The sequence below is a fragment of the Elephantulus edwardii genome, unplaced genomic scaffold (assembly GCF_000299155.1).
Source record: "Elephantulus edwardii isolate Elephantulus edwardi_28Jun2011 unplaced genomic scaffold, EleEdw1.0 scaffold00071, whole genome shotgun sequence".
NCBI classification, from domain to species: domain Eukaryota; kingdom Metazoa; phylum Chordata; class Mammalia; order Macroscelidea; family Macroscelididae; genus Elephantulus; species Elephantulus edwardii.
The window spans coordinates 6,582,333-6,604,130 of record NW_006399821.1 but is presented as its reverse complement, the minus strand read 5'-3'; the positions used below and the strand labels follow the sequence as shown (position 1 = coordinate 6,604,130).

Below are 21,798 nucleotides of genomic sequence, written 5' to 3'. Positions count from 1 at the left end.
TAATGGGTGACTGGAATGAAAAAGTTGGAAAGGGAGAAGAAGGATCAGCAGTTGGAAAACATGGAATTGGTGAGAGAAATGAAGCCAAAGATAGAATGACAGAATGTTGCACAATCAACAACTATTCATTGCAAATACATTTTATAAGAAACACAAACACAGGCTACACATGGATTTCATCTGATGATATTCATAGGAATCAGATCGATTACATCTGTGGAAAGAATCGCTGGAGAAGCTAGACATCAGCTGTGTAAACTAGGCTAGATGCTGATTGTGGAATAGACCACAAACTACTCATATGCAAGTTCCAGCTGAAGCTGAGGAAAGTTAAATAAAAGCCACAGGAACCAAAATTTGTCCTTGAGTCTATCCCACCTGAATTTCAAAACCATCTCAGGAACAGGTTTGAGGCCTTGGACTTTAATGAGGAAGACCAGATGAGCTGTGGGATAACATCAAGAATATCATCCAGGAAGAATGTAAAAGGTCATTACAAAGGCAGAGGAGGAAGAAAAGACCAAGATGAATATCAGAAGAAGCTCTAAATATTGCGTTGGAGCATCAAGAAGCCAAAGCAAAAGAAAGAAATCAAGATATTAAGGAGTTGAACACAAGATTCCAGAGGGAAGCATGGGAAAACAAAGTAAAGTATTACAATGAAATGTGCAAGGAGCTGGAGTCAGAAAATCAAAAGGGCTGAACTCGCTCAGCATTTCTTAAGCTGAAGAAAATGAAAAACAAATTCAAACCTCAAGTTGTAATACTTAAAAATGCTTTAGGCAGAATATTAAATGATCCAGGAAGCATTAAAAGAAGATGTAAAGAGTTTAAAGAGTCATCATACCAAAAGGAATTGGTGGACACAGAAGAATTTCATGAAACAACATATGAGCAAGAGCCTGGGTGATGAAGAAGGAAGTCCAAGCTGCTCTGAAAGAATTGGCAAAAAACAAGGCCCCAGGAATTGATGGCGTACCGATTAACATATTTCAACAGATGCTGCCCTGGATGTGTTCACCAAGTTGTGCCAAGAAATCTGGAGTACAACCACCTGGCCAACTGACTAGATGTGAACTATATTTGTTCCCATTTCAAAGAAAGGTGATCTGACAGTGTGGAAATTATAAAAAAAATCATTGATATTACATGCGAATAAGATTCTACTGAAGACCATCCAAAAATTACCAGAACAGCACATCAACAGAGAACTGCTTGAAGTGCAGGCTGGATTAGAAGAGGCCATGGCACTAGGGATATTATAGCTAATGTCAGATGGATCTTGGCTGAAAGCAGAGAGTACCAGAGGAATGTCTATCTGTGTTTCATAGACTATGCAAAGGTATTTGACTGTGTGGATCACAACAAACTGTGGCTGACTCTGAGAAAAATGGGAATTCTGGAACACTTGATTGTGCTTATGTGAAACTTAGACCAGGAGACAGTCATTAGAGCAGAGCAAAGAAACACTGTAAGGTTCAAAACTGAGAAGAATGTGTCCATATCTTTTCAATCTATATGCAGAACAGATTATCTGGGAGACTGTGCTTTATGAGGGAAAGTGTAGCATCAGAATTGCAGGTAGACTCATCAACAATCTGCATTATACAGATTACACAACCCTGCTTGCTGAAACGGAGGAGGACCTGAAACATTTGCTGTGGAGGGTCAAGGGCTTCAGCCTTCAATATGGATTGAAGCTCAACATTAAGAAAACAAAGATTCTCACCACTCGGCCACTTGGCAGCATCATGATGGATGATGAAGGGATTGAGATTGTTGACAGCGTCAGTTTGCTTGGTTCTGCAATTAACACTCTTGGTACCAGCAGCCAGGAAATTAAAAGATGAATTGCATTGGGGAAGTCTGCTGTCAGAGACCTCTCCAAAGTACTGAAGAGCAACAATATCAGTCTGGAGACTAAGGTGTGACTGATCCAGTCCATGGTCTTTGCAATTACTTGCTATGTATCAGAGAGCTGGACAATGATAGGGATGATAGAAGGAGAGTTGATGCCTTTGAGCTGTGGTGCTGGACAAGAGTATTGAATGTACCATGGACTCCTAGGAGAACAAACAAGTTCATCCTGGAGAGGGTGAAGCCAGGCTGCTCCTTGGAGTCAAGGATTCTGAAGCTCCATCTGACATACTTTGAGCTTGTGCAAGGTGGAACCAATCCTTGGAGAGGGACGTCATGCTTGGGAGGGTGGAGACCCTCAATGAGATGAATTGATTCAGTCACTGGGGTAATGGGGTTAGGCGTGTTGGAGACAATAAGATTGGCAAGAGATAGAGCAGGGTTTAGGGCTGTTGTACATAGGGTTGCTATAAGTTGCAACAACAGCAACAAGGGATATATGTGATAAGACAAAGAGTGTCTCTCCTGATTTTGGCTTTAATCATATATGTGAAGAGATGAGTGGGTGGCATACTACCATCTTCTTTACCTGAAGCACATAACCACCCCATTACAAGTCACGCAAGAGACTTCAGAAATGAGTAGACCAGGGAGTGCAATGCTGCTGTCTGCCACGTAGCACATGATGGAGAATATCCACACACTTTGCAGTTTTAATGTATACACTAGATGTGGATAGAAAAACAAGGAAGATTCTTCAAGGAATCCTCATCATGAGGATTCCAAGGAAACATGATGAAGAAGGGACAGGGATCAGGCAGTTTGATGTATTTAGGACAATTGTTCTAATGTTCCATTTTAAAAAGTGTGTCTTGATCTGTTATTTGTTTGATTACAGTGTTTTATAGTAGTGAAAAGACATATAACAAAACATTTGTCATGTCAGTAATGTTTGCATATGCAATTCAGCGACACTGATTACATTCATCATGCTTTGCAGCTGTCAGCACTGTATATTCCATTACCATTTAAAGAAATTCAGTGATGCTAAGCATTAAATTTATTTTCTTCCTCTTTCCAGGATCAACATACCATTGTGTCCTCTTTCCAAGGGAAGAAAGAAGGAAATTCAAGTCCTGGACAGAATGAACCTCCAGAGGCTCCCCCATCTAGACCTAATTTCCTTCTAGACTACATGCATTATATTAGAAAGGCACATTTAGTTTGGCTGTTAAATCAAATGGATAAGAATCCTTATGGTAGCATTTGGCAGGCAAATAAGTTAATAAGACAAGCATTTATGCAAGTTAAATTGATTTATAACCAAGGATTTCAATAGGGTTTTTACTTTAAACTGGTATATTTAAAAATACAAGGTTGATCCATATTGAGAACGGGAGCAATTATGGTAATTATTCAGGGATCTTGAAAAAAAATATGTTTGACTGGGTTATCTTGTTTTCACAGAATTGACCCATGGAGTCAAAGTGTATCAAAGGTTACACTTTGAGAGAAATATCAGGACATATCCTAGGGCTCCTGGAAGGCATGATGAGAGCCTGTCTCTGGACTAACTATCAGCATTGTCAGCCTGTCTCTGAGAGCAGGATTGGAGAAATCCCAAAGGAAAAGAAGAAGAGTAAAGAGACCAGTAGCAGAGCATAGGGACAAAACTGCTAACCACCATCACCCAGCAGACTACTCATCTCCTCTTTATAGGGGTGCTGAGAAACAAGAAAACTGTGAGTGAAAAGCTATGTAATACATCATTCCTGATCCCACAAATACACTGTCTGTTAGGAGACACAGTAGATCTATGACGGGGCTTTTTTCGTATACACTGAATTTTTTCCCACTTGTTGAATTAGGCATGGACAGGAAGTACTTACAGGAAGTGCTGTTTTAGAGGATAAACATGCTTAAATAATTTCCTGGAAATTCCTTTTCAAAAGAAATAAACTGGAATAAAATGGTAAATGCTTATATTTAACATTGTGATACAAACTGAGAAAATGCAATGTTCAAATCAAATAATAAAACTTGCTATTAATGCACATTTTATATCTTTACTGAAAGTATTGAAGATAAACATGGCTCCATTGTTGAAAGCATGGAAACGGAGATGTTTCAGTAAATGAATGCAATTCATTGAGGCATTTGCCTCAATTATCTATGTTAAGAAATTTAGAAAACCTCTACCTTGTCAGCCATCTGGAAGAGATCCATATTTGTGCCCATTGCAAAGAAAGGTAATTCACCAGAATGTGGAAGTTATTGAACAGTATCATTTATATCATACAAAAGTACAGTTTTTCCAAAGATAATTGAGAAATAATTCTGACAGCACATCAAAAGAAAACTTCCATAAATTCAAACTGGATTAATAAGAAATGGAGTAAGGTTATCATTTTGGATGTCAAATAACTCTTGGCTGAGAGCAGAGAATATCAGAAAGATGTTTACCTGACTTTATTCACTATGTAAAGGCATTCAGCTGTGTGAACCATAGCAAATTACGGATAATGAGAAGAATGGAAATTTCAGAACACTTAGTTCTGGTCATGTGGAATCTCTACATAAACCAGCAGGCAGTTGTTCAAAAAGGACAAGAGAATACTGTGTGGTTTAAAATCAAGCAACAATGTGTATAAGTGTTGAACTCTTTCACTATACTTATTCAATCTGTTTGCTGAGTAAATAATCTGATAAACTGGACATAAAGCACATGATTCAAATCCACCAGCTGTTCCAAGGAAAAGATGGACAATCTTCTCCTGTGGGATTTACTGCCTCTGAAAATCTCATGGAGGGTTAGGTATTAATTAGTTCTGACTCAATAGTACACAATAACTATTTGAACAAGAATGTGGCATTAGCATTGAGGAAGAATCATTAACAACCTGAGACAGGCAGATGATACAACCTTGCTTTGAGTAAAGTGAAGAGGAACTGAAGCACTAACTGAGAAAGAATAAGACTGTACTGACCACAATCTACAATCTTCTTTACGCTGAAGTGTAATCTGTATTGAAAACAAAAATCTTCACAAAGTTATCAAGTTTCACTGGGATCCTAAATCAATGGCTATGGAAGCAGCAGCCAAGAGATCAAAAGATGTATTGCATTGGGCAAATTTGTTGCAAAAGATCTCATTAAAGAGTTGAAAATAAAAATATCAGTTTGAGGATTAAAATGCACTTAGTTTAAACTACAGTGTTTTCAATTGCCTCAAAAGCATGTGAGTCAGAAAATGAGGAAAGAAGACTAAAGAAGCATGGAATTATGGGATGAAGAAAATGTTGCATATATCATGAACTGTAGGATAAATAAAAATAATCTTCTCCACTACAATTTGTTATTGTTGTGTACCTGCGTCAGAACTGACTCATACTTAACCCTCTGTTGGATTTTCAGAGGCTGTTAATCACATGGGAGGAGATAACCCATCCTTCTCTCACAATTTACAGCCTCCAAAAACCTTCAGAGGGTCAGTTGTAAATCAGTTAACTCAATGGCAATGATAGTGTGTGTGTGTGTGTGTGTGTGTGTGTCTGTGTGTCTCTGTGTGTATATTAGGGAGCTCTGGTGGCCTAGTGGTAAGGATCTGTGCTTCCTATCTGAAGGCACATAGTTTGAATCTACCAGCTTCTCCCCAGGAGAAAGATGAGCCATCTCCTCCTGTGAGAGTTATTGCCTCTGAAAACCTGTTGGAGGGTCAGTTATGGGTAATTTCTGACTTGATAGTACATAAGAGCAATATGCATACTAGACACCAATGAGTAGATTATGACTCATAGTGATGCTATGAACAGCATACCTGAACTTTGTCCTCTCATGTGCCATCCTCACCATTTCATTAGTACATAAGCCACTAGTGTGCGAAAAGCCACTCACCTATGATGGACAAGTTTCAATTGAGCTCCCAGATTAAGACAGACTAGGAAGCAGGATTGGCCCTTCTTAAATAACAGTTCTCTGAAAACCCTATGAAAAATAGAGGAACATGGATATAGTATTAGAGGGAAATCCCAAATTGTATGTCAATCAAAATGAGGAGAAACAGCTACATATATACTTTAATAATCGAAACATGGACTGTACAAAGTATGAGTGTTGGAAAACTAGAAGTTGCGGGAGGTGAGTAATTGTGCAAAACGAATAAATATTTTTTAAAAATGTGAAGTGGAGGGGAGAGGGAGTAAAATGTACAACAATTAATGAATAAAAATCTAACTTCTCTGTAAATATTTGTTAAAATAACAAGGTAAAATTTTATTTTTTAAAAAAACCCTACATGTTGTGCATTAGTGAGATGAAATGGACTGACTTGTTAATATGATTATTATTTAAATATATACATCAATAGCTAAGGCCAAAGAGGTGGAAATTGAGAATTTTCACCAAATAATGCATTCCAAAATTGATCAAACCTGCAATCAAGATATGATAATGATAATTGATGACTAAAATGCAAAAGTTGGAAACAATGAGAAGGAAAGGTTCTCAGAAAGTATTGACTTGGTTCAGAAAAAAATCAGTAAGAAAATTAATTTTCCATGTTCAATGATTATTTATTTCAAATATCTTTTTTCTTTTGTTTTCTCAAGCAGTGTATGATCTGGGTATGAGGCAAGGCATAGTCTTAAAGAATGGAGAAGACAATATAGAATGAAGTACCTCTCAGAAGGAAAATAAATTTGCAAAATTCAGTATTTTAAGTTATAAAGGTCAACATGATAATCATTCACCTTCAATATGCCTTCCTTTGAAAAAATTTAAACACAAAGAGTGACTTTACCCACGGATATCACGTAATGGAATGCATAGGAATCAGACTGACTATATCTGTGGAAGAACTAATTGGAGAAGTCTACATCATCAATCAAAACCAGAAAAGGTGCTGATGGTGGAATAAACCATCAATTACTCATGTGCAAATTCAAATTGAGGCTGAATAAAATTTAAAAATGTCCAAAATATTATCTTGAGTCTATTGCACTTGATTTTAAAAATCATCTTAAGAATAGTTTGAATCATTGAACACCAATTCTCAAAGACCAGGAAAGTTGTGGGATGAGATCAAAGATATTGTCCATGAAGAGTACAGAAGATCACTATAAAGAAAGAGGAGAAAGGAAAAACCAAACTGGATATCACAAAGAACCCTGAACATTTTCCTAGCACATTAAGAAGCCAAAACAAAGGGAAGAGTTAAACAAGCTCTAGGCTTTCCACAGACTGGGAAAAAGTGTTTGGTAATGACATGTCAGGTAAGGGACTTATATCTAGAATTTATAAAATATTTGAGCACCACAATAAGATAAAGGTAAATAACCCAATTGGAAAATGGGCACAGGATATGAACAAATACTTCACCAAAGAAGACATTCAGATGGTCAACAAGCACATGTTCAAAACGTTCAAAATTCCTAGCTCTAAGAGAGATACAAATCAAGACACCCATGAGATATCATCTCACCCCAGTAAGACTAGCAAAATTTAATAGAACAGCAAGCAACCAATGCTGCTGAGGTTGTGGAGAAACTGGAACCCTTATTCACTGTTGGTGGGAGTGTAAAATGGTGCAACCACTGTGGAAAGCAGTGTGGCACTTTCTCAAAAATTTGCAAATGGAGATACCATTTGACCCAGCAATTCCACTACTGGGAATATACCCCAAAGAGACCATAACTGACATCCAATCAGATACATGCACACCCATGTTTATCACGGCTTTGTTCACAATAGCAAGGAGTTGGAAACAAACTAAGTGCCCATCGATGAGTGAATGGATAGAGAAACTAAGGTATATTCACACAAAGGAATTCTACGCTGCATTGAAAAACAAGGAAGTCATGCAATATTATTCAAAATGGGTGACCCCGGAGGACCTTATGCTGAGTGAAATATCTCAGTCACAAAAGGACAAATATTGTATGATGCCACTGTTGTAGAATGAGACTGATATCAAGGTGGGGGGAAGACTGAGGAAAAACTGGATAAATTATGTATACTGCATTGAAGCCAATGAGGGAGAGAACAGTTTAAAAGTAATATATTTTAGGGAATTATGATTATCATAAGACTTCGGAATGAGGGTTGCAGAGTGGAGTATACATCGGATGGGGGTAGGGGGTGCAGGGGGATTTTATACCAATGAAGGATTTTTTCTTTTGCTTTTCAAGGAGAAGAGCGAACTGGGGTGGGGGTGGGGTGGGCAGGGAGAAAAGTACAACAATGAATGAATGGAAATCCAAAATCTCTGTAAATGTTCATTGAAATTAATAATTTTAAAAAATTTAAATAAAAATAAGATTTAGGCCTCCCACACTCCTGTTTACTACTCTGAATGGTTTTCCACCTTATAGCCATCCTAACAGAAGCCAGCTGAGCTGGGCCTGTCTTGTCTGGTCAGAGTCACAGTCTCCTGGAGTTCCAGGTTGATTGCCACCAGGATAGCTGGAAAGGTCTTAGTCTTGATGCTTTCAGAGTTTTTCCCAGGTAAGAATATGTGTCAGAAGTAGTCAAGGGAGTAGTTATTGATTTGTGGTGGAGAAGGCTGAGGGGGCTATGGCCATCCCCTTAGCTGTGGCCTTTATAGCAGCTTTATATCAACAGGCCGTAACCATCACAAATAATACATTCTATTCCACTAAGTGTCTAACTGGTTGTCAATACGATGACCCTGAAGTATAGAAAGATATTAAAATTGTTCCCTTCAAAATTGTCCATGCCTCCAACAGTGATGCCTAAGTTGAAGCACATGAAAAACTCTTCAAGTTAAGATTGGAACATTTGTATTGATGAAGACTAAGGAGACTGCAAAAAATTGTGATCCACAGTCCCAAATTATTTCAATGTCTCTCAGAGACAAGCCACTGAGGATGTTGGCCAAATGCCTGGATTAAATGTGCTCTCAGTGATTAATTAACCCACAGTTGCTGCTCTGGTCTATGGTCTAGACAAACCAGAAGATAAAATCTTTGCTGTATATGATTTATGTGGAACTTCTGATATTTTTATCTTGGAAATTCAGAAAGGCATATTTGAGATGAAATCAACCAATGGAGACACTTTCTTAGGTGGAGAAAACTATGACCTGCCTTTGCTATGCCATATTGTAAAAGAATTAAAGAGAAATTGCAAGTGGAAGAGGCTGCCGGCAAGCCAAGATTTCGGGAGGGAAACAGACTTCTCTGTTCTGATATTCAGGTACTTAAACTATGAACAATAGTGCCTAGCTACATCATGCTGTGGTTTGCTTTGGGCAATAATCATCACTCTCTGGGCCCTCCAGCCTGTGGTGCTCAGGCCAACAGGGGACACCAATATACAGTTCCTTCATAAAACATTGCCATACTTGGGACATTATATAGTTATAACAACCCAATATATACTAAGATAAGACTAACATAATGTCAAGAAAGCAGCAATCTGCCTCAATCATTGTTGCAGAATTTTGGGGAGGAAGGGAAGTCCTCTGGCCAAGACAGATCGCCCAAACTCCAGAGAGGTGCAAGCCTCCCAACAGCCTTTAATACAGGGTAGAGTAAGCTCCACTGTGTTTGGCTGTATTGGCTCAAAAAAGCTTGCCACCTGGGAAGACGGCTGCAGCATCTCTTGAGCCAGGAGTGATCCGCACGAGGCTGATGTTCTCCTAACCAATCCACATGTCCCACGTCTGTAAGCCCGCCCTATCCTGTCTTCCTGTGTATATAAGTGCAGTGTTTATCTAATAAAATTGAGCTGGATTGACTCTCTGATCCTCTCCCAGAGTGTCATCTCCCATCAGGTTGTCGCATTAAGCTGCTGGTAGACTGGTAGTGACAAGTCATAATGAAAAAAACCAAAATAAACCTTCTCCTAGAAAGGCAGACCTAATGAATACTCCAGATAAAGAGACCCAGAAGAAATGTATTGATGAGTAACTTGAACATCTATGGAAGAAAATGTAAAATATGGGAGAAAGAATTGATAGTATAGATAAAGAGGTACAAGAACTTAAAAAAATCATCATAAGACAGAGAGGGTATAGCCAACACAGTACTGGAAATAGCAGAAAAGCATAAAAATGCAATTCGGAATATTAAGACTGAAATGGCAGAAATATCCAACTCACTGGGGGACAAAAAAAAGTAAAACTGAGGAGATGTAACAGAGAGTCAGTGAGCTGGAAGATAAGAGCCTCACTGGAAACATACTAGAAGAAAAATTAGAGATAAGTTGTATAGAAAATAAAGAAAACATTAAAATCATGTGGGATAACATCAAAAGGAACAGCATAAGTATTATTGGAATTCCAGTACATGGGAGAGACAGGGAAAATTATGGAAGAAGTACTAGAAGAAAACTTGCCAGGTATTTTGAAGAATGGGAAAATCCACATTCAAGAAGTACAGTGAACACCAAATAGACTAGACTGATTTTTCAGCTTAAACTATGTGAGCTAGAAGGCAATGGGATGGAATATACAGAAAGTTGAATGAAAACAATTGCCAGCCAAGAATCCTATATCCAGCAAAGCTCTTCATCAAATATGAGGGAGAAATTAGATCCTTTGCAAGAAAGAAGGAACTTAAGGAATTTGTGAAAACAATCATAAAACTACAAGAAATTTTAAGAGAAGTCCTTCTTCTGAAGATGCCAAAGAAAAGTGGATGGAAGTAACCAGAAACAACAGAAAAAGAAACACAGCAAATTGGCCAGAATAAAGCCTGGCCTGACAATAATCATACTTTATGTGCATGGACAAAATGTCCCAATTAAGAAAACAGGAGTAGCAGAATAGATAAGGGGGGGGAAAAAACCAAACAAAATACCAATGCTATCAATATGTTGTCTACAAGAGACACATCTAAAAAGTGGAGAAAAAGATAGACTCAAAATCAAAGGCTGGGGGGGAAAATATACCAAGCAAATGGCAACCTTCAAAAAGCAGGAGTGGCAACATTAATCTCCAATAAAATAGATTTCAGCATGAAAGCCACCATAAAAGATAAGGAAGGGCATTGCATACTTATTAAAGGCACAACAGAGAAAGAAGACTTAACCTTGGTCAACACTTATGCACCAAATATAGACCTGCAATATATCTAAAACAACAGTTGATAGAATTGAAGAAAGAAATAGAACCACAATAAGTGGTAGGAGATTTTAACACATCACTATCATCAGGGGATAGGTCAACTCAAAACAAACTTAACAAAGATTTAGAAGATCTAAACTATACAATCAGCCAACTCAACCTTGTAGATGTATTCAGGATACTGCACCCAACTAAAACTCAATTCACTTTCTTCTCAAGAGCACATAGTACATTCTCCAGAAGTGATCACATATTAGGATGCAAAGCAAGCATCAACAAATTAAAGAAAATTGAAATAATACAAATTATCTTCTCATCACAATTTCCTAAAACTAGAAATGAACCACAGGAGGGTAAAGCTTATAAAAGCACCCATGTGGAAAATAAATAATTGTCTGCTAGGACACGATTGGGTTGTTACTGTTGTTATGTTGTTAAGTCACCTGCCACCCATGGCGACTCTATGTACAGCAGCTCTGAACCCTGTCCTGAGCCAGACTCACTAATTCTGACACATCAACCCCCATTGTCCCAGTTACTGTATCAATCCATCTCATCAAGGGTCTTCGTATCCTGCCCTGTACCTCCACCCTTCCAAGCATGATGCCTTTCTCCAAGAATCAGTCTCTCCTGGCCACATGCCCAAAGTATGTGAGACAGCTTCAAAATCCTAGCCTCTTAGGAGAAACTTGGTTTCACCTCCAAGTCAAACCAAGTTGTTTTCTTGGCATTCCATGGTATGTTCAAGACATACTAGCAGCACAACTTGAAGGCATTGATCCTTCTCCTGTCATCCTTAGTCATTGTTAAGATCCCTAAAGAATAATAAGTAATTGTGAAGACCATGACCGATTAGGTGCACCTAAGTCTCTATACTGACATGGTTGCTTTTCAGCACTCTAGGAAGGTCCCAGACAGCAGATTTTTACAATGCAAGTAATCTTTTAATTTCCTGACTGCTGGTGTTAAGAGTGTTGATTGTGGAGCTGAGCAAGCTGTAACTGTTAACAACCTCAATATCTTCTCCATCCATTATGATGTGCCAGTTAGCCAAGTGGTAAGTATTTTTGACTTCTTGATGATGAGCTTCAGTCGATATTGAAGACTACAGTCCTTGACCTTCTGCATCAAGCACTTCAGGTCTTCTTCAGTTTCAGCAAGCAAGGTTGTTCCACCTGCCTATCATAGGTTGTTGATGAGTCTTCCTTCAATATTCAATATTGATGCACATTCCTCCTCATATAGCCCTGGTTCCAGAATGATCTTTTCTGTATACAGATTGAAAAGATATGGAAGGCAGAATGCATCCTTGATGTACTCCTTTCCTGATTATGAACCATGTAGTGTTTACTCACTCTATTCTAAGGACTGCTTCATGGTCCACATATAGGTCCCTCATAAGCACAATCATTTGTCCCGGGATTCCCATTCTCCTCAAGGTTAGCCATAATTTGTCATGATCCACACAGTCAAATACCTTTGCATAGTCAATGAAACACAGATAGACATTCTTCTGGTACTCTTTGCTTTCTGTCAAGATCCTTCTGACGTTGGCAATAATATCCATGACCTCTTCTAAAGTCAGTCAGTCTTTATTTCTGGTAGTTCTCTGTCAATGTTCTGTTCTAATCGTTTCTGGATAATCTTCAGCAAGATTTTGCTAATGTGTGCTATTAGTGATATTGTTCAATAATTTTCACACTCAGTCTAGTCACCCTTTTTGGGGATGAGAAAGAATGAAATAAAATATTTCCTTGAAACAAAGAAAACACAACATACCAAGACCCCTGGGATGCAGGTAGGCAGTCCTCAAGGGGCAGTTCATAGCAATAGGCACACACATTAAAAAGGAAGAAAGAAGAAAAATCTATGATCTAGCTCAGCACCTTCATCAAATAGAAAAAGCACAATCTAATCTTATAGATTCTAGAAGAAAGGAAATTAAAAATACAAAAGCTGAAGTCAATGAAATAGAAAACAGAAGAACATTGAAATCATCAATAATACCAGGAGTTGGTTTTTCAAAAGGGTCAATAAAATTGAGAAACCACTGGCAAACTTAACAAAAGAGAAAAAAGAGAAGACACAGACAATTCAATTAAGAAATAATAGAGGTAACATCACAACAGAACCATATGAAATTAAATCAGGATTGGAGGAAGACTCATGAACAACGTACATTAAGCAGAAGATACAATCTTGCTTGCTGAAACTGAGGAAAACCTGAAGTGCTTGCTGCAGAAGGTCAAAGACTGTAGTTTTCAATATGGATTGAAGCTCAACATCAAGAAGACAAAGATTCTCACCACTTGGCCAACTGGCACATCATCCTGGATGGAGAAGATATTGAGGTTGTTAACAGAGCTTGCTCAGCTCTATAATCAACACTCTTAACATCAGCAGTCAGGAAATCAAAAGACAAATTGTATCAGGCAAATCTTCTGTCTGGGATCATTCCAGAGTATTGAGAAGCAATAATGTCAGTATAGAGACTAAAGTGCACCTGAAACAGTCCATAGTCTTTGCAATTACTTGCTATGCATCAGAGAGCTGGACAATGACCAAAGATGACAGAAGAAGAATTGACGCCTTTGAGCTGTGCTGGAGAAGAGTCTTGAACATACCATGAAGCACCATGAAAACAAATACATCTGTCTTGGAAAGGGTGAAACCATTGCTGTCCTTGAAGGCTAGGATTTTGAAGCTCCATCTCACATACTTTGAGAATGTGGCCATGAGGGAGCAATCCTTCAAGAAGTACATCATTTTTGGAAGGGTGGAGGACAGCGTAAGAGAGGAAGACCCCAGGGAGATGGATTGAAATAGTAACTGAGTCAGCAGCAGTAGGTGTGTCAAAGTCAGTGAGACTGGCTCTGGACAAGGCAGGCTTCAGAGCTGTTATGTATAGGGTAACTATGAGTTGCAGGCGACCTGCTAACATACAACCACAACAACATTAGAATACTATGAAAAGCTATACTCTGATAAATTCTAAAACTAAGAGGAAATGGATAAATTCTATTAAATCTGCTCAGATTGACAAGGTAGAACACTTGAATAGATCCATCACAAAAGAAGCAATTGAACAAACAGGTCATTAAAAGACTTCCCCATAAGAAAAGTCCTGGACCAGATGACTTCACAGCAGAATTCAACCAAACATTCGGAGAAGCTCTATCATCAATTCTGCTAAAAATATTTTTAAAAAATAGAAAAAGAAAGAACCCTTCCAGAATCATTCTATGAAGAAAGCATAATTTTAATACCAAATGCAGCCAAAAATATTACCAAGAAAGGAAACTACAGACCAATATCTTTCAGAAATATAGATGCAAACCAATAGAATCCAAAAGCACAGGAAAAAATTAATTCATCATGATCACATGGGATTCATAACAGGTATGCAAGGATGGTTCAACATAAGAAAAAAAATCAATGTAATTCACCACATTAACAAAGCAAATAACAAGAACTATATGATCTTAACAATTGATGCAGAAAATGTATTTGACAAAATCCAGAACCTCTTCTTGATAAAAGCACTCCAAACAATTTGAATAGAAGATAATTTCTTCAACATAGTGAAAAGAATATATGCAAAACCAAGAGCCAATATCATTCTCAATGGAGAAAGACTAAAAACATTTTTCTTGTGAACAGGAACTAGATAAAGATGCCTGCTATCACCACTTCTATTCAATATTGTAATGGAAGTACTTGATAGGACAATATGACAAGAGAAGGAAATAAAAGGCATCCAGATCAGCAAAGAGATGGTGAAACTGTCACTATATGCAGATGATATGATAGTGTAAACAGAAAACTCCAAAGACTCAACAAAAAACTGTTAGAATTAGTAGACCAATATAGTAGAGTGCCAGGATATATGATCAATATCCAAAAATCAGTGGGATTCCTCTACAGTAACAAAGATGACTCAGAGAAGGAAGCCAACAAAGCAATACCATTTTCAATAACCAACTACAAATTGAGATACTTGGGAGTCAACTAGAGACACAAAAGATCTATAGGAAAAAAATGACAGAAAATATTTGTGAGACAAAAGTAAAAGACATAAATAAATGGAAAAATTCATGGATAGGAAGAATCAATATTGTGAAAATGACAATCCTACCAAAAGTAATCTAACTGTTGAACACAGTCTTAATCCAGATACCAAATTCATTTTTCAAGGAGGTCAAAAGGGAAATTGTCAAGTTTATTTGGAGAAGAAAGAGACTCCAAATAAGCAAAGCACTTCTGAAAAATAAAAAATGAAGTGGGAGGCATAGAACTCCCTAACCTCAACTTGGGGCAGGGGAAATGAAGGGGGGGGGGGGGAAATGTGCAACAATGAATGAAAGAAAGAATGAATGAAAATCTAACATTTTTGTAAACTTTTGTTAAAATTACAATTAAAATAAAAATTTTCATTTAAAAAATAAAAAAGCTACCACTCAGCAGTAGTAACCAAAACAGCATGGTACAGATACAATGACAGGCAGATAGACCAATGGTACAGAATTGATAACCCATAAATAAACCCATTTATTTCTAATCAACTGATAGTTGGTAAGGAAATAAAACCTATCAAGGGGGGAAATGACAACCTCTTCAACAAATGGTGCTGGCAAACTGAGCTGTTACATGCAGAAAGTTGAAACAGGATCTACATCTCACATCATATACAAAAATCAACTCAAGGTGGATCAGAGATCTGGGAGTAAAGCCCCATACCATAAAGTTCATCAGAAACAAACTGGGTTCAAGCTTAGATGGCCTAGTCTATGGTATAAAGAAACTGACAAGTACTGCCAGAAATGAACAAAGAAGGAGTAGATAAAATTGATGAATGAGATTTTCTAAAGATTAAATCCTTGTGTGCATCTAAACCTTTTTCCAATAGGGGAAAACCTACTAAATGGGAAAAAACTTTTGGCAATATAATTTCAGACAAGGATCTCATATTAAAAGTTTACAGCATCCTATAGGACCTCCACAAGAAAAAGACTGATAACCCAATTACAAAATGGGCAAAAGACATGGAAAGAATTTTTCATAGAGGAAGATATTCAAATGTCAAACAGATACATGAAGAAATGTTCCAAGTCACTGGCAATAAGAAAGATGCAAATCAAAACCACAATGATATATCAGTGGCAGAGGACAGCAAGTAATAAGTGTTGGAGAAGATGTGGTGAGATAGGAATTCTTGTACATTGTTTGTGGTACTGTAAAGTGGTACAACCACTCTAAAAGGCAGTTTGGCCTGTCCTCAAAAAGCTGAGTATAGAAATTCCATATGACTCAACTATTCTATTGCTTGGAATACACCCCACGAAAATTAGAACCAAGGAACGAATGGACATTTGTACACTAACGTTCATAGCAGCGTCATTCACCATCACTAGAAGATGGAAACAGCCCAAATGTCCAACCACAATCAAATGGATTGAGAAATTATGGTACATTCGCACGAAGGAATATTACACAGCATGCAGAAGCAATGATTAAAAATATTACTACCTAACTGTGGAGGGTCTGAAGAGCATTATGCTAAGTGAACTAACTCAATCCCTTAAGGACAAACACTGTATAAAAACATTATTATAGAAATATAAAGATAACTAGTAAATCATACCTGAGAATTCAAAGAGGGGACGGTAGGAGCAGAGGAGTGAGGATAGGCAGGGGAGTAATCATAGGGTGACACAATCTGATGGGTAGAGGGTGGGGTGGGGAAAGGAAGTGGGGGAGATCTAGTGTGAGAAGCAATGTATAAGTGTGTACACACACACACACACACATGAATTCAAGAGAGTCAGGGTTAATTTGACAAAAGACAAAAGAAAACATGGTACTTCAGAGGGTGTTGGAAGCTGTTAAGAAAGCTAAGTGTGAATTCTCTTTATCTTTGAAGATTAATATCAAATTACCATATCTTACAGTGGGTTCTGGACCAAGAATTTGAACATGAAATTGACTTGTGCTCAGTTTGAGGGGATTGTGACTGACTTAATCAGGAGAACTATTTGTCCCTTGACAAAAACTATGCAAGATGCTGCAGTCAGTAAAGTTACATAGGATAAATTGTCCTTGTTGGTGGCATGACTAGGATGTCCAAGGTTCAACAAAATGAGTAGGATCTTATATTGATGTGGCTGTGGTCATTAGAGTTACCATTCAGGGAGGCATGTTGCCTGGCAGTGTCTCGATGTGTTGCTCTTTGATGTCACTCCCATTTTTCTGGGTATTGAGACTTTGGGTGGAGTCTTTACAAACCTTATTAACAGGAACACCACTATCGCAATCAACAAGAGGCAAGTATTTTCTACAGCTGCTTATGGACAGATGCAGGTGGAGATTAAAGTATGCCATTGTGAGAGAGCGACAGCTTGAGGTAATAGATAATAAACTTTTGGCCTGTTTACGTTGATTGGGATTCTTTCTCCCTCAGATCAAAGTTACATTTCATGTCCATGGAATGATACATGTTTCTGCCAAAGATAAGACATAGGAGGAGCAATAGATCAGGAACTAGTCTTCTGGTGGGTTAAGCAAAGATGATATTGAGAATATGGCTTAAAATGCTGAGGAAGACTAGAAAAGAAGGAATGCATTGAGATTGTCAACATGGCTGAAGGGATTATTCATGACACAAACCAAGATGGGAGAATTCAAGGACCAGTTGCCTGCTAAGGAGTGCAAAACCTGAAAGAAGAAATATCCAAAATGAGGGAGCTACTGGCTCAAAAAACAGGAGAAAGCATAAAGCAGGCAGTATCCTCCCTTCAGCAGGCATCTTTGAAACTTTTTGAAATAAAATACAAAAAGATGGCATCTGAGTGAGAAGCCTGTGAAGGGCTGGCACTAGGGAATAAAAGGAGGAGAAACAGTAACAGTAAATTTTGGAGCAAAAAAGAAAATATTAAGACGCGTAGGAGTGAAGGGGCTTCCTGAACAGAAATGGGCAAACTTCAGTCTTACTGTGTTTTTGCAATATATATATATATATATATATATATATATATATATATATGTAATTTCCTTAATGTGTACATTTAGTAGGTGTTAACTAATGATAATTTAATGCTTGTTCAATTCAAAAGTGCAAAGTTTAAAAAAAGAGCTGAATAGAAGATTTCAATGGCAGCTCAAGAAGATAAAGCAAACTATTATATCAGAATGTATAGAGAACTAAAATCGGAAAATAAAAGGAGAACATAGTCAGCATTTCTCATGCTGAAAGTAATTCAAACCTTGAGTTTCAGTGCATAGAGATGCTATGGGCAAGATCTTGAATGATCCAGGAACTATCAAAATAACAAGGATAGAATATACAGTTGGCCCAGCAGCAGTCATGTCTGCCAGGAAATTTGCAGGACAGCTGCTGGGCCAACTGACCTGAAGAAATCCATATTTTCAACCCCATTCCCACAAAAGTGATCCAACAAAATGTGGAAATTATTTAACAATAACATTAATATCATATACAAGCAAAATATTGCTGAAGATCATTTTTAAAATAGCTAGAATAGCACATAAACAGAGAAGAGAACTGCCAGATGTTCAAGCTGGATTTAGAAGAAACTGTGGCATCAGGGATTTCATTGCCAAATTTCAATTGTCAAATGGATTCTGGCTGAAAGCAAAGAATTCAGCTAGAATGATCATTTCTGCTTTATTTACCTTCCAAAGTCTTTTCACTACATGGATCATCAAATTACGGCTAAGGCTAGAAGAACAGGAATCCTAGAGCACTTAATTGTGCTCATGTGAAACCTATGTCTAAACTAAGAGGCTGTTGTCTGAACAAAGCAAGGGAGCACTACATGGCTTCAAATTAAGAAAAGTATGTGTCAGGGTTGTACCCTCTCCCCATACCTATTTAGTTTGTATGCTGAACAAATTACCCACTAGCTATACTGTAGGAATGAAAATGTGGGATAAGGACTGATGTTAACCAAAATTTGTTATGACACACACAGTCAAATCCCGTTACATCGTAACAAAACATAAACATCTTTCTGATGTTCTCTGCCTTCAGACAAGATTCATCTGCTGTCAGCAATGATATCCCTTGCTCCATGACCTCTTCTGAATCCAACTTGAATTTCTAGCAGTTCTCTGCTCATGTACTTAATTATCCAACCATTTTTAAAATTTTTTTTTTTTTTAGGTGTAGATTATCTGTAAGAAGTTTATCAATAATGATGTGGAGAGTATTCACATACTGCCAGAAGACAAGGAGAGGTCTCTGGGGTCTGAAATTCCTATTGCCGCCCCTCAAGAAAGAGAGAGTAAGTCTTACTTCCCCTTAATTTCTGCTCCAAGAGTCCCAGAGAGACCTTGGAGAGCCACCGAGTCTAAGCAGAAGGACATTTGCACTTGGGGGTGCTTCGAAGGTGTTGTAGGTTGTTCAGTAACCCCCCTCAGTGATTTCATCTGAAGCTGGAGTCATTCCAGCCTTCCACGAATCACCACAGAGCAGGCGTTTCCACACTCAGGCCCCTGGAAGTTCACAGGTGCCCAACACCACGTTTTTCTAGGGTTTTGCTTCTTTGCTGATTTGTTTGTTGGTGGCTCCCGTCCACTCACGCGACAGTCACCATGGAGCTAGCCGGGAAGGATTTCATTTGGTGAAGGATGCTTCGAAAGGTGCACACATCGCCCTGTTCCAGGATCAGTGTGGAGAGAATCCCGTTGCCAGACTGCAACCAACCACAGGCGTCATGTCCCATATCTTGATCACGCGATCGGTCCCACAGGTCACCATGAGTCCCCTAGCCACGTCCATGGACATGTGGGAAATGTTATGTTTTCCTTCATGAAAGGTTGCCAGCGAAGTCCGATCCTCGTCCTTGATGGAGTCGTAGCAGGAGTCGCACATGCGGACCTGGAACTCGAAGCCCATGGTGGGGTAGCTGGAGCGCTTGCTGCTGCACTTCCCACAGACGGCCTGGCTGCACTTCCTGCAGTGGTGCTGTCTTAGTCCCAGAGTTTTCGTGTCCCACATCTGCTTCAGGTCCCAGAAGAAGGGCTGCTCACACTTCTGACAAGAATCACTTTCCAACCACTGAGGAGCCTCTTCTCTCGTAACGTCCATGTTCCACACGGCAATTCCACCGTCAGACGAGCAGGAGACCAGCTGCCTCGTGAGCTGAAGGTAGCACAGCGACTGCACCCTGTCATGATGGCCCTGAAGCAGTAGTGTCCGGCCTTTCCTTCCTGTTGTCAGAGGCTCCTGAGAAGAGTAACCGCTGCATAGGGTCCCACCAGAGACAGGCAACACTACCTTCGTGTCCTTTGAGGGTTGTGATAACTGAACAGGTGTTCTGCTCAAGCTTCAGCAGAGTGATCTGTCCAGAATAGTCTCCGACAAAAGCATACTGAGTATCAAAATCGTATTGTAAACACGAGGCCCAGGAGGCAAAGAAGTGCCTCCCGAGCATGTTTCCACTCCGCGTGCACATCCAGCTGACACACTTGTCGTGGCTGGTGCTGATGACCCACTCTGCAGCCAAGCTGAAGATGATGGCAGACACCCGGTTCTGATGAGCTCGGTAGGTCTTGATAAAGTTCATCTTATTAAAATCTTCCGAAACATGAAATTCCATGATGGCTCCATTATCCTGGCCCACAAATATCCGTCTACTATCATGATGGTAAGCCATAGCAGAGCAAGGAGAGGCCATTGTGTGGTAAATGCTGGGCCAGTACTGACCGCTGTCTCTTTTCAGCCATACTCGGATGGTTCTGTCCTCGCTGGCGGTGATCACGCCGTCCTCCTTGGGGATGAGCAGCGCGACCGAGACGGTGTCCTGGTGGCCCTCGATCTTGCTCAGCAGCACCGGGCAGCTGTTCGCGCGGCGGCGGCCTCGGGCTCGGGAGGCGGGTCAGCTGATGGCTGGGACGCGCTGGTTTCCCGTCGCCAAGGCCGCGTGGGCGCCCGCCGCCGTAAATTCCCGAGTGCTCTATCCAACCATTTTTAAACAATCTTCAGCAAGATTTTGTTTTCAAGTGATACTAGTTGCTTGAGAATTCTGGCACTTAGTTAAATCTTTTTTTTTTAAAATGAAAATAAATATAGATCTCTTTCAGACAGTTGGTCAGGTAACTATTTTCCAAATTTCTTGGCATAGACTAGTGAATACAGAAAGGATCACATCTATTTATTGAAACACCTCTATTGGTATTCCATCAATTCCTGGGGCTTATTTCTTGCCCATGCAAGTGCAGCTTGGAATTCTTCCTTTGTTAGCATTGATTCTTCATCAAATATTACTTCCCGAAAGTTCCGTATTGATTACTTCTTTTTGGTGTAGTGAACTTGCATATTCCTAACATCTTTTGCTGCTCCCTGTATTATTTAAAATTTTGCTTATAAAGTCCTGACAGACTATAACTCAAGGCTGGCATTTATTTGTTCTTCACTTTTCTCAATTTGAGAAATACTGAGCTTCTTCCTCCCTTTTGATTTTCGAATTCCAACACTTGGAACATTTTGTTATTATACTTTGCTTTGTCTTCTCAAGTTGTACTTTGAAATTTTCTGTTAACATTTCTTCCCATTGTTTTGGTAGCTTTAGGTTGTAATGCAAGCTTCAGCATCACATCTGACATTTATTTTGCTCTTTTATTTCTTGGGTTTGTAATAACTTTTTGCTTTCTTCATGGATAATATTTTGGATATCTTCTCTAAACTTTTCTGATCTTGAGTCATTAATGTTCAATATAACAAATCTACTCTTGAGATAGAATATATATTCAATTGGGTTAGACTTTAAGTCATATTCTGCTCCTTGTGGTTTTGAAAGTAGACAATGCATTATTTGTATAGTAATTATTATTATTAG

At 38.8% G+C, this 21,798-nt stretch overlaps 2 pseudogenes; one reads left to right on the top strand and one right to left on the bottom strand.

Annotated features, from left to right (window-relative positions):
- Window positions 1–8,427: 8,427 nt before the first annotated feature.
- Window positions 8,428–17,791, top strand: LOC102872702 (annotated as a pseudogene).
- Window positions 17,792–19,625: 1,834 nt separating this feature from the next.
- On the bottom strand, window positions 19,626–20,790 carry LOC102843947 (annotated as a pseudogene).
- Window positions 20,791–21,798: the final 1,008 nt, after the last annotated feature.